At 39.7% G+C, this 12,358-nt stretch overlaps 1 protein-coding gene across 1 annotated transcript in view; it reads right to left on the bottom strand.

Moving 5' to 3' along the window:
- The window catches only part of WSCD1 (WSC domain containing 1), a 57,784-nt gene extending 45,649 nt beyond the window's left edge, over window positions 1-12,135 (bottom strand). The window contains exon 1 of the mRNA XM_007054184.4: window positions 11,575-12,135. The gene's annotated coding sequence lies outside the window, so the exon portion shown is untranslated. The remainder of the gene's footprint in view (window positions 1-11,574) is intronic.
- Window positions 12,136-12,358: the final 223 nt, after the last annotated feature.

The raw sequence follows: 12,358 nt of genomic DNA, 5'->3' as shown, positions 1-12,358 counted from the left end.
GTTGTGTAATCTCTTTGCTTATTAACCACCAATCAGTGAAAGGTAAACCTTTCTCATTCAAAACGATATTACAGTTCATCTGACCATCTATTCTTTTTGTCCAATCCCCTTTTAGTCTATTTTTCCTAAATAGCAGATTGGGTTTAGGAAAAAAGGTCAATACATTCCAACTTTGCAGATTAGGCTGACTAGGGTTTTGATGACCTGATTTAGAGAGCTCTTAATTTAAAACCAAAGTATCCAATTCTTAATCTCACAGGGCTGAGTAGCATCTGAAACATGGGGTAAGATTTTGCTGTGTTCATATCTGCCATTCCATTTTCTTCAAACGTCAAACTTCACAAGCAATTCTCATTTTCTCACCAATAATAACTGTGGAACTTTGCAGCTCACATCCATAATTCAGCTGACAAACTTTTGAGAGATTCAATGTGTTCCAAAAGACACATCATATTTGATAAACTGTTTAAGGCCAGATCCTCAACTGGTGCAAATCAGCATGGCTCCATTCAGTAATGGTGACTGAGACCAGCTGAAGATTTGACCCTTAATATTAAGTTATTTAACATCTTTGATCAAAACCTTTGAGTGCTCAATGACAATGGGATTATATAAATACTGAGATTAATAGAAGATTATTTATAATAATTACATAGTGCAGATTATTACTCTTATAATTATGCTGAAATTAGACAAAGGTTTCTGACCGGGAGAGGAGTGATATTCTGGACCAGCTTTCCCAAGGGAATGGGGGGCCCACCTGTGACAGCTATTAGCAAATATCTCCAACAGCTGGAGATGGGACACTAGATGGAGAAGGCATTGAGTTATTACAGAGAATTTTTTCTCTGGTGTCTGGCTGGTGGGACTTGCCCACACACACAGTGTTTAACTGATCACCATATTTGGGGTTGGGATGGAATTTTCCTTTGGGTCAGATTGGCAGAGACCCTGGGGGCTTTTTCACCTTTCTCTGCAGGATGGGGTCTTGGTCATTGCCTGGTTTGAACTAGAGAAAATGATGGATTCTCTGAAAACCTGAAGTCTTTAAATCAAGATTTGAGGACTTCAGTACCTCAGCCAGAGGTTATGGGCCCACTACAGGAGTAGGTGGTGTGTGTAGGAGGTCCGATTAGATAATCATGATGGTTCCTTCTGCCTTGGCAAATCACATCAGCCCAGATCCACAAAAGTCTGAGTCTATTCATAAAAAGGCTTGTCAGAATTAATATTTTTAATAATTTTGATAGATAATATCCATATTTCTTTAAGAATTTTTGTTAATTTAAATTTTCACAGTTGTGCAAAATTGTTTTGTAAGCATTTTTTCCTATTTTCATTGATTTAAATGTTCACAGTTGCAGGAAATTGTGAGGGGTGAGACAATCGGGGGGGTCAGATAATTTTTTAATAGATGTTGAGATTCAAAAAGGTAAAGCTTTATAACTGTTAAAATACAAAGTGTCAACATCACATGTCAAATTATACCAAGTACATATCCTTAAATTAAACTCTAAGATCTCAACCCACATTTTTTTTATTTTGCCCATCTATAAATTTTTATTATTATTGATGGAAATATTTTTCATCTCCATGTGTGTATGCAGCAAAATTGACGTTTACCAACATTTACCAATAAATCTAATCCTTCCAAGCCTATTCATAATGTAGATTTTCATAACTGCAATTATTAACATGCTATAGCATTCAATACTATGATCTCTTTATTAAGGCAATGATTATTGCAATCATATATAGTCAAATGTTTTTATGATCTTTTTTCTTAGCAACTGAGACATGAATATATAGATTTTTTTTCATATATTCACAATACTTTTGCTCATTTTTTTAATTAAAGGTTTTCTTTGATATTCGAAAAAAGTTCCAGTAATCATTAGAAAAAATGGTTCAAACCAAGGTCCCGGAAAATGTTCAAGGAACCTGAATAAAATGCATTGCTGGGTGGAAAAGAAATAAAACACACATCTCTGACAAGCACAATACTTAGTTTACAATAGGTGGTAGTTCTCTACCACTTTTCATTCAAAGATTTCAAAGTGCTTTACAGGAGACCAATTTTACAGATGGGAAAACTGAGGCACAAAGCGGGCTGGTCCAGGTCCCAAGAGATAATTAGGGGCTTACATACCTTTTGTGGATCTGGGCTGATATGATTTGCCAAGGCCACAGGGCAGTGGCAGAACCTGGAGCAGAATCCAGGTCTCCCAGTTCCCCATTCAATGCCCTATCTACCTACACATGGATATTCACACTTTTGTTTATGGGGCAGAGGGAAAAAAACACCTATTTCCAACCTCAGAGGCTTTATCCATTATATGGATGTCAAGGGGGACATAACTTGCAGAGATTAGTGCTAAATACCAATGACTCCGGAAGGTTAGGGTATTACTGGTAATAGGTTGAGGGGAAGTCATATTTAACAGGATAGTGCTACCAGTGTCTTATCTCTACCCTTAGCAGGGGAACTGTAAACACCTGCATTTCTTTGTTTCAGCTAATCACAGAAAAGTCTCCTTCTGGCAGCGTACGCCTCTTTTTTTTTTTCCCAGCCCTCCCCCCCTGCAATGGTGTAATGGTGGCATTGAAATAATGCAACACCCTATGAGCTACATCATGGCTCTGAGATCCACTGGAAAATGGCGGTGGCTAGAAGCAGCTGTAGAAGCTGAGTGCAAATGGATGGAGGCATTGTGCCCAAACACTGTATAACGCGCCTTGTTCTGCTCTCACTTAAAATCATTTTACACTGCTCTATTTCCACATACTTCAATGGAGTCACTCCATATTTAGGTGAGCTGTGTAAAACAGTGGGAGAGGATCCAAGTCCAGTGTATCTAGGAGCACCGAGGGTGGTTCACTCAACAGCGATACCTGCTACACCTGCCTCCAAAAGGTGTCATGTTTGCTCCTTAGTGATGCCCATCAGGTGTCTGGGGAGAAGGGTCTGGCCAGACTCAACCCCTTTGGGCTATGCAGTGCCGCTGGTAGTGCTAGCAGGCCTTGCTCTTCCACTCGGAGCACAAAGAGCCACATTATAATTGCCTCTTGTGTCAGGGCACTGTTGGAAAGGGACTACCAGCACCCTCTCTTTCCACCCACCAGTATGGAAAGCCATGAGTTAGCCTTATGTTTGCCACCTGTTTATTGAGCATGCAAAGAACGCACAAGACATCTAACATATGCAGAAGAACAACTTCAATCTAAAAGACGCTCAGCACAGCTCCCACTGAGTTGACTAAGAGGGAAGCTTTTTATTGTTGTTATTTATTTACTGCAGATGAACTTCCCAAGAGTTTCACAAACATTTAACCTACAGACCAGATTTGGTGCGTGGACTGGAGATAAATGGGAGGGGGGAGCTGTGAGGGGGAGCTCAACTATATTGATTACATCCACTCTCGTGTACAGTTGCCAACTCTCTCGATTCCATCGTGAGCCTCTCAATGTACTATATTTTCCAGAAAGCCTCAGCTCAAGTCTGGTGATTACAGGAGAATCTCAGCTTTCATTAAAAAAAAGGCAATTTCTAGCCCTCACAGCTGTAGAGAAAATCTTGGAAACGTGATGCAAGTATGATCTAAAGGCTTAGAAACCAGAAGATGAATCAAATGGACCCCAAATGCATCACTCTCATGATTTTAAAGCTAATCTCATGATATGTTTTGGAGGAATGACACAATTTTTGAAAGTTTGGGGTTGACAGCACTGCTGTGTCCAGCCATCAGTTGACATGCACAACAGTATGAATGCTATGCTCCTCTCTTTTTCACAGAAGAGGAGCAGAGGGGTGAAAAGAGGTACAATAATAAATCCTTATTCCCTGCAAAATAATTTAACATTAAATCCTATCTTCCTGAATCGGGCTGGATTAATAAAAAATGGGAGACTCGCAGACTCTCTGTTTTAGCTTCCTTTCCCCTATTCATAGGTCCAAAAAAAGAATGAACCCTGTCCATTTGTTTAAAAAGTTTCAAATGTCAGAAGTGAATTTTAGCACAGGCAGTGTGATGTGTGTAAATTAGCCCCAAATCCAGTGTCCTTTAATAGAGTTGTCAGAAAAGTACATTGTAGGCAAATTGCAAAAATACTCCACTGGAGCAATACTGCAAATGTACAACTCACAAAAAGTAAGTGTTTCTGTTAGTGGGAAAGCAGTGGAGTGCCACTAGCAAGCATTGCCACTGACATATAAAAATGCCATTTGATTTTTCCATGAACTGTGTATTTCAGTATTGCCCGAGTAAGTCTAGAAAAACATCACTTTTGACAATTATATTAAAAAAATAAGGAATAAGAAAGACATGGTGAGATCTGCTAATCGGAAATTTGTCTTGTGTATATAAATGTTCACTTTAAACTACTGGAATCAATATGAAAAAGGCATTCCTTAGTAGCAGAAGAGTCTTTTACCCCTGTTCTCATATGACAGGGGACTTATCCTTTTAGATGTCTATTAGCCCCCGATTAATTGACAACACAGATTGGTTGAACAGATTTGGGATTCCTGTTTAGGAATGCTACAATTCCCATGGCAGTCAGAAAAGGAAATCAGACTGTTAGAGTGTATAATTAATGGGATAGAGGATATGGTTGAAAATATGTGATTATGTACTTGGAGTACACCCACACCTGCAATATCAGGATCTGTTCTAATCACACCATCTCAAAAAACTTACAGTAGAAACAGAAGGGAGGTTGAGATGGGCAATGAAAATGATTGAAGAGATGGAGATGCTTCCTAATGAAGAGAGAAATAACAGGACTGGGATTGTTCAGGGTAGAGAGAAAACATAATAGAGGCATAAAACAATGAATGGCATGGGGAAGGTAAATTGGGTGCTCTTATTTCTCATAATACAAAAACAAAGGGGTATTCAATGACAATGAAGTACAATGCAATCTAGAAGAGTAAATGCCAGTGTACACAAACCATAACTAACCTGTGAAACTCATTGCCACAAGATATCATTGAAGGCAGGATTAGTAGGATTGAAAAAAGCAATAAACATTTTTGTGGCAAATGAGAACATCCACCATGACATTAGTCAAGATATATGAAGGGATATAAACTCCCATAATTCCTGTGCGTTAATGCTTGGTTTCGGACCTGATTTAGGAATAAATTCCCTCTATGGATCGTCTTCCATAATTCCATGATCTTCCAGTATACGGTATCTTGTATTTCTCTGAAGTGTCTTATTTTGGCCAGTGTCAGACCTATTTTTGGACAAAGGAACCTTGGGTCTGATCAAGTGTGAAAATTCCTCTGTTCCTAATATATAAAAAAGCACAGCCTTTCTTACTGTATTAGCAATGGATGAACCTCCAAATATTCATAGGCCAGATTCAGATCAGATAAGTGCTGAAATGTCTGAACACTTATGGCATCTGTAGCCTATTCTAACTGCTTGTGTCTGCAGAATTTTGTGTAGAATTTTCACAAGAACAATTAGTTTTTTGCTTGCTTCTGGCCACAGTGGAATTACCATGAGAACCTTACAACACTACATTTCCTAGCAAGATACCAGAAGTGAGAAAATATCTGAACATTCAGAACCTCAAAATAGATATGGTTCAAATTTGGTTCCTAAACTAGCTGAAGTCACGTTTCTTTCCAACAGGCCTGAAAATAGCCACTCAAGAAGGAGATTGCTCAAAATCATACCAGATATGTTAATTTGTTAGCGGTCCTCCAAGTCCTCCCACTCAACCCTAGTCTGGGGTGGCACAAGAGGGCTTGTGGAGATGGTTGGGAAAGAATCCGCACCCGAACACGTTCATTAATTATTTTACAATAATGCATAAATGCCCCATATTACTAGGTGCTATACATGCCTGTAATAAAAAGACCCTGACCCAAAGACCTTACAATCCACAAAGCACTGGCATCAGCAGTACAATGGTGGTTGTTGCAACCCAAAGGTCACATTAACCCTGGCAGCTGGTGTTACACCTCTACTTTGCGACAAGTGGATCACCCAGACCTCCAGCTCCTGCAGACCACCTCATCCCATCCCTAAATCTCATTCTACCCGGCCCTGTAGCAGTCTAGAGGCATGGTCCCCAGCCCAGTCACCAGAAATCCTGTACCCTTCCATATAGTTCCCCTCGGTGTAATTCTAAGTCCCCCATAGCCATGGCACAAGGGGGCAAGATTTGCCTCTGGGGCTGTCATGCCAAAAAGTATAAGATACTAGAGTTGGTGCGACTTGCAGAGATGAGTGAGTGAGACTGTCTCTGCCTTGGCGCATTTACAACCTATAGGCCAGAATTTTAATGGGTGTAAATCGATGTAGATCCGTTCACTGTAATGAGGATCTGGCCCTATTAATCTAATTCCCTCCTGATGGTAGTGGTAGGCCTCTGTCTTGTAAAGTGTCCTGTAGTGCTCTATAAATGTTTAATAGCAATGACATGAGTAACAGATATTTTTAACACCCACACATCATTAACATGTGCACAGTGAGGTGTGTTTGGTTTTTTTTGAAGGATTTGTATGTACTGCTTCTCCTGAATAGCTTTGAAAATTTGCTTGTAGTTAGTGTCTCCACAACACTAAGTTACACATAGTGTCAAGAAATGTGAGAGCACATTTAATCCCCACCGTCTCTAAAACATTCAGCGCTTAGCATCCCATTGTGCCTTGACAGTGCTAAAAATCAGACCTGAGGCATTTACAGTTCTGATTTTCTTTCATGCCATAAAGAATTGGATACAAGGAAAAGCAGGCTGATAATATGCTTCTAAAATGACAGCAGTTGACAGGCACTAGTCACTTTTCCTATTGACCACAAAACAAAAAAATCACATTAGGCATGCATTAGTACCATTTAAAAAAAAAAAAAAGACACTGGAGATTCTATCCTCCCAGCCAAGGGGTAACCACAGAAACCTTTGGGGAATACTACTCACTTTTTTCAGGCTTCAGAGATGACAACCTGAAGAAGAGGCATCGTTGACTGACAGGTGAATTTTGTTCCCTTTTCAGGGCTGTTACTAAATTATGTTGCGCACCTCAGACTTGGGTCAATACCACAATGTAGTTACAGAACAGCAGGATTTTACAAATGCAGAGTTCTTGGCATGAAGGTGAGGTTCTATTTTGTATCCTAAACTAAATGAAATGGGATGCCTGAGCAACATTATTTTTAGAAAAAAAAACCCGTCTGTCTCCCACATTTCTCCTCTCTTTTGTCAGCTCTCTTTGAAGACAAATGTAGTCAGCTTGGAAATGATTTCAAGACCTAACAAAAATAGATTTTGGCTTGCAGCCTGTCTTTTGGATATAGACGGTCATTTTCTTGAGGCTTTATGGTTGGGGGGGGAGGGTAAGGATTAATATAATGAAATGTAGGCTCAATCAGAGCACAGAAGGCTGAAAACAAACTAGTGAGAAAGGGAAAAGTCACAAAGTTGATCCAGCCTCATGCCTGAAGTTAAGCTTTAATTTGTGGCTCGTGTCGGGTGTAAAGCTCTAAATGATTGAACTACTCTGCAGAACATCTGTCATCACCACTACTGCAATGGTGAATAGCAAGCTCGCCCCATAGTTTCCAATATGGGTGGGGGTTTTCGTTTGAGTTGTCAGAAATCAAATGAAGGACGCACAAAGTTGATGTTTCCAACCACTCCACCCTCCCAATTTGGGGCAATGAGAATATTCCATGTTCTCTCACCAGACAAATCTTATCCTTGTTGCCTAGGATCAGAAATATACTGTTGGTGATGTATTTCATGTTAAAGTGGAAAATCACAACACCATAAAGAGAGCTTACAAGAAAAATCTTGCTGCTACAGAGCCTGATGCAAAGTCCACTGGCTCCCATTGACTTTGATGGACTTTGGATCAGGCCTCTGAAGAAGGCACTCGCGTGGCTGTCCCAGCTGTTGCACAGTGTTCTCTGGTGGTTGATGCAAATGCAAGAAAAACAGGTGGCTTCTCCAGCACGCTTTTCTCTCTCCTTCTTTTTTTATTTAACAAAAACAAAGCTTTTCTAAGAAGAGTTATCGAAATACCTCATTTACTTGAAACAACCTAAGAGACAGGTCTGTGGGAGATAAGCTGATAATTGACTTTTCCGGCAGTTACAATATTATGTTCAGATATGACTCATCTAGAATCCAGTAGATTGGCTTTCAGAGTGCCTTTTGGTTTAGATCGATGGGAGGAGGCACTCTAGGAGTGATGGTTATTCTCAAAGCAGAATTAGAATTCTTGCTGAAGCATTTTGGTCAAGCCTGCAGTATACCTGGCAGCAGAGCACACTTATGACAAAGGTTAAGGACCCTGGAGGTATGACCTCAGGCAAAGTGATGATGCCCAGTAAGGATCTGGTGCTACACCACTGAAGATCGTGAAAATTTTTCAATTCACTTCAATGGGAGCAAGATTGTGGTTTAGCTCATTCATGATAAGCTCTGTGGTTGGCTCAGTTCTAGGCACAAGTCAAAGTTTATACACTGAGAAAATAACAAAGTCAAGTCTCAGAGAGGCTTTTACTTGTTCAGATGGAGGGAGGAAGGGGAGATACAGGGAGGAATATAAAATGCCTCAGCTTCAGAATTAAAATTCAGGGCTTTAACTATCCGGTCGGTCAATTTTGGGTACAACTCCCTCTGAAATCAAAGGGAGCTATAGGTTTACAATTCATGGGGCAATCATGCCTCAGGAGCTCAGAAAGCTGGATATCCCATAAACCTAAATAAACAAAAAGGAAGGATTGTGATACAGGGGCAAGTGGACTTCTCTTCATCAGCTAACATAGGGCTAGATCCTTAGCTGGTAAAAATCAGTATAGCTACATAGGGCTAAATCCTACAGTTCCTGTTCACACCTAAAGTCAAAGGGATTTTTGCCTGTATTAAGACAGTAGCTCTTGGACTCATTAACATTCCCAGGAATGCACTTTAATTAACCCCAGTGAACACAGTGCTCATGAGACAGAATAATAGCCTTGGTTTGAGCCTGGTATATTGCAAACAAGTGCCATGAAAGCTATCACACACAGCACTACCAATGCACCTCAGCCCCTTCTATGTTAGTTTGGTTGCATTGTCCATTGGTTTTCCCAGCCATGTCCTCCCTTTTGCATAGCAGAAAAGCAAAATCACTTTTACTTGTGGCTCAAGCAATGATCTCAATTTAAAAATATTTGGCTAACAACTGTGAATTGGTAGCAGTTGACTATTCATACAGCCTCCTGGGACCACACTCTGTCAAACACTGTATAGAGTTGACAGTTGCTAAATATTTTCATTTATTTTTACTTTAGTAATGATGTATTTTAAACAATTATATTTAAGATCAAATTAAGGTTGCATTTTTTCCAAACCCACCCCTGGTTGCATGAGTTGGACAAAAACAAAATGTTGCTTTAAATATTTTTAAAAATATGATATTTTTAACTCTAACATCCCCTTTCCATAGAAATTAGTATATCCTATGAGTATTACCAGTAAGAAACTAATGATAATAAGAAACTCTCAATGAATTCCCATTGCAAGCTTTTGGGCAGGAAATCATTTGTTTTTTTTAAAAGTTGATTTTTTTTTTCAGAGAGGCTTTGATGTAAATGTATAGAGCCAGATCCTCAGCTGATGTAAGATGGCATAGCTCCACTGATCTATGTCAGTTTATCTCAGATAAGGATCTGGCCCTCACACCTTGACATTGAGGTGCTAAGCACCCATAACTCCAGTTGAAATCAATGGAAGATGCAGGTGCAACACATCAGTGTGGGGTTCACTTCATCTTCTTTGTCTTAACTGTAATTATTTCTTTCCCCTTTTGTAAAAGGGCCATCTTACCCAACTCATTAGTGAAGTTTAATCCCTGAGTAACGCTGCCACGTTGATACTTTAAAGGGTGACAGATGCAGACGCAAGTCTTGTGAGTAATGGATCTCAAATGAATTATTATACTTTAAACACAATATAAAGTCAGTCAGCAAACTGGAAGTGGGATGGGAGCAACACAGTTTCTCCACACAGCCAAGGGCAAATGCTGCAGCTGGCGAAGAATGCCTAACTGAGTTTACTTTTTTCCCCCTATTATTTTTGAAGTGAAGAGGCTGTATAATTTAATCTGCCCACCAAGTTTATCTTAACACAGGTATCATGTTAAAGTTTTTAAATAATTCTGAATGCTGATCTAAGCAAAGCAGAAAAAATTTATGCAGAGATATCAGGCAGCAAAAATATACAAAATCCCTAAACTGTCATGTCAATGTTAAAATATATGTGTTTACACACTACACGCTGTATGGAGGTGTTGGTATATAGTATACAACATAAGCAGTGTTACAATTGGTACTAAATTAATTTACTTAAAAGTAAATGGTGATGTTACCAAATAGCACCAGAGCTACAACCCAATTGAGTTGTGAAGTCAGCATTTAACTTGTGCAAATCTGATCGTAACAGCTCTCTAATTGGGTAGTGCATTTATACAAGGCTAATTTGTTAATCATAAGTAAATGTCAGTCAAGAGGATCATTTACAGACCATCGCCCTGCCCTGTAGGAAGGCATGGCGAGAGATCACACCAAAGGTAACAATAACTTAAAGATCGTTCAGCTTGAGATAGAGTAGTGACTTGGCAAGTGTTAAAATGACAGGTTTGTAACATTCAATGTGCTGGAGTGATATGTAGGGTTTATGAAAAACAACACTCAACACCTTTTACAGGTCAGTGATCCAATAACTTGATTATCACGGAGAATGAACCCACACCACTGTGGAATAAACGCAGACATGCATATACATGATGCGCTGTGTATACAGAGTATTGTGTACCATAAAGACACATAGCGTGCATGAAACCTGTCACATACCTTCAAAAACAACAACGGAAAGAGACATCTACAAAAAGTCATCTGGAGGCTGGAAAGTCTTTTAGTACAAGGTAAATCACATTAGTGTAACGTACATCTCTTTGATGTTAGAAACTCAAAATAAGACACAGCAAATGATGTGCAATTTCTGAAAAACAATATGGTTGTGTTGCTACAAGCTGAAGTTTTCCAAGAGACTGTTGGAGAAAATGCACGATGAATGGATTTGCACATCCCACAGAAGCTAAACATGAGAGCAGTTTCTGTGTGCAATAAAATACATTGAACGGACAATACCCTAAACAGCCAAAGTGTCGTAAGAGTCGCATACCAAAAATTATTAGATTCTATTTACACGGTATAGTGGGGCTTCTGAAACTGCTTAAAGAAACAGTGCTTCCTAATTTGCCTTGCCATGCTATAAAACACACACACATACGATCCATTCCTACTTTTTAAGTATAATATTTCCTAGCTGCTCTGGGAAGGGCATCTCAGCAGCAAACTGCAATCTTCACAAACAATGCAGCTAAGCCCTGCATGCTTGAGATGGCATGGATAAATGTAATAAATCAAACAGCCGTTTGGGTCTGTAAGGTATGTTAATGCCCCAATGTCTGCAAAAAGTTGTCTGGTTATTATTTGTGTGATGGCCAGCATATGAATGGCTTCCAGAAGAAGATAATTCAACTATATAAGAAAAAGAAGAAGAAAAACTCACCTTTCTTTTATGGTCAAGGAACTCCTATTATTGTGAGGCAGAGTCTTAGACAATCCAGTGAAATATTAGAAAAAGCTGTAATGCATATCTGAAAACCTGATAAATCCTGCTCTCTTTGCCCTTCCCCACTAATCCTTCTTCTGCCTCCCAGATTTCAGTACACAGAGCTGTAATCCTCCTGAGTACCCCCTCAGTGCTCTGCCTGTATCTAAGCTCTGCACTTCAATACCTCCAGCTGTTTATATCAGTAACTAACCAAGCAGCAAGAGATCATATCCTGTCTGCACATGCTCACTGCTCACCAGTCTTTGCTGCTGCCAAGCCGGGAGATCTCCAGGGTCCTAGTGACTCAGACCGGTGTTCAGGAGCTAGGATTTGAAAATACCAGAGATGTTTGTTTTTAGAGTGTTGTGTTTGGTGTGGGGGGTTGGGGAGGGCAGAACAGGGAGAAATAACCCATGCTCTTGTGCATGTAAAATTGAAGGGAAGTAATGACACGCACAGTGTGTCGTACTGTGTCAAAATAAGCAGCCATGATCTGTGTGCTTTGCTTTCCCTTTTCAAGTGAGCTGTAAAAGTTCCCCTCCTTCACATTTGTTTTGTAGAAATCTATAGACTTCATTCACAGCTATAGACTTCTACCTGTAGACCTGTCCAGGAAGGCAAATAAATCTAATCATCCGCAACACAGAAGATCTAATACTATCATCTGAAGGGAGGCTTTTTTATGCCTCTTTTCCACTAGGATCAGATCTGTTTTGGTGCCACTTTTTCCTAGATGCAT

This window comes from Chelonia mydas, chromosome 17 (genome assembly GCF_015237465.2).
Source record: "Chelonia mydas isolate rCheMyd1 chromosome 17, rCheMyd1.pri.v2, whole genome shotgun sequence".
Lineage (NCBI taxonomy): Eukaryota > Metazoa > Chordata > Testudines > Cheloniidae > Chelonia > Chelonia mydas.
The sequence above is the reverse complement of the archived record's forward strand: the minus strand, read 5'-3'. Positions and strand labels throughout refer to the sequence as shown.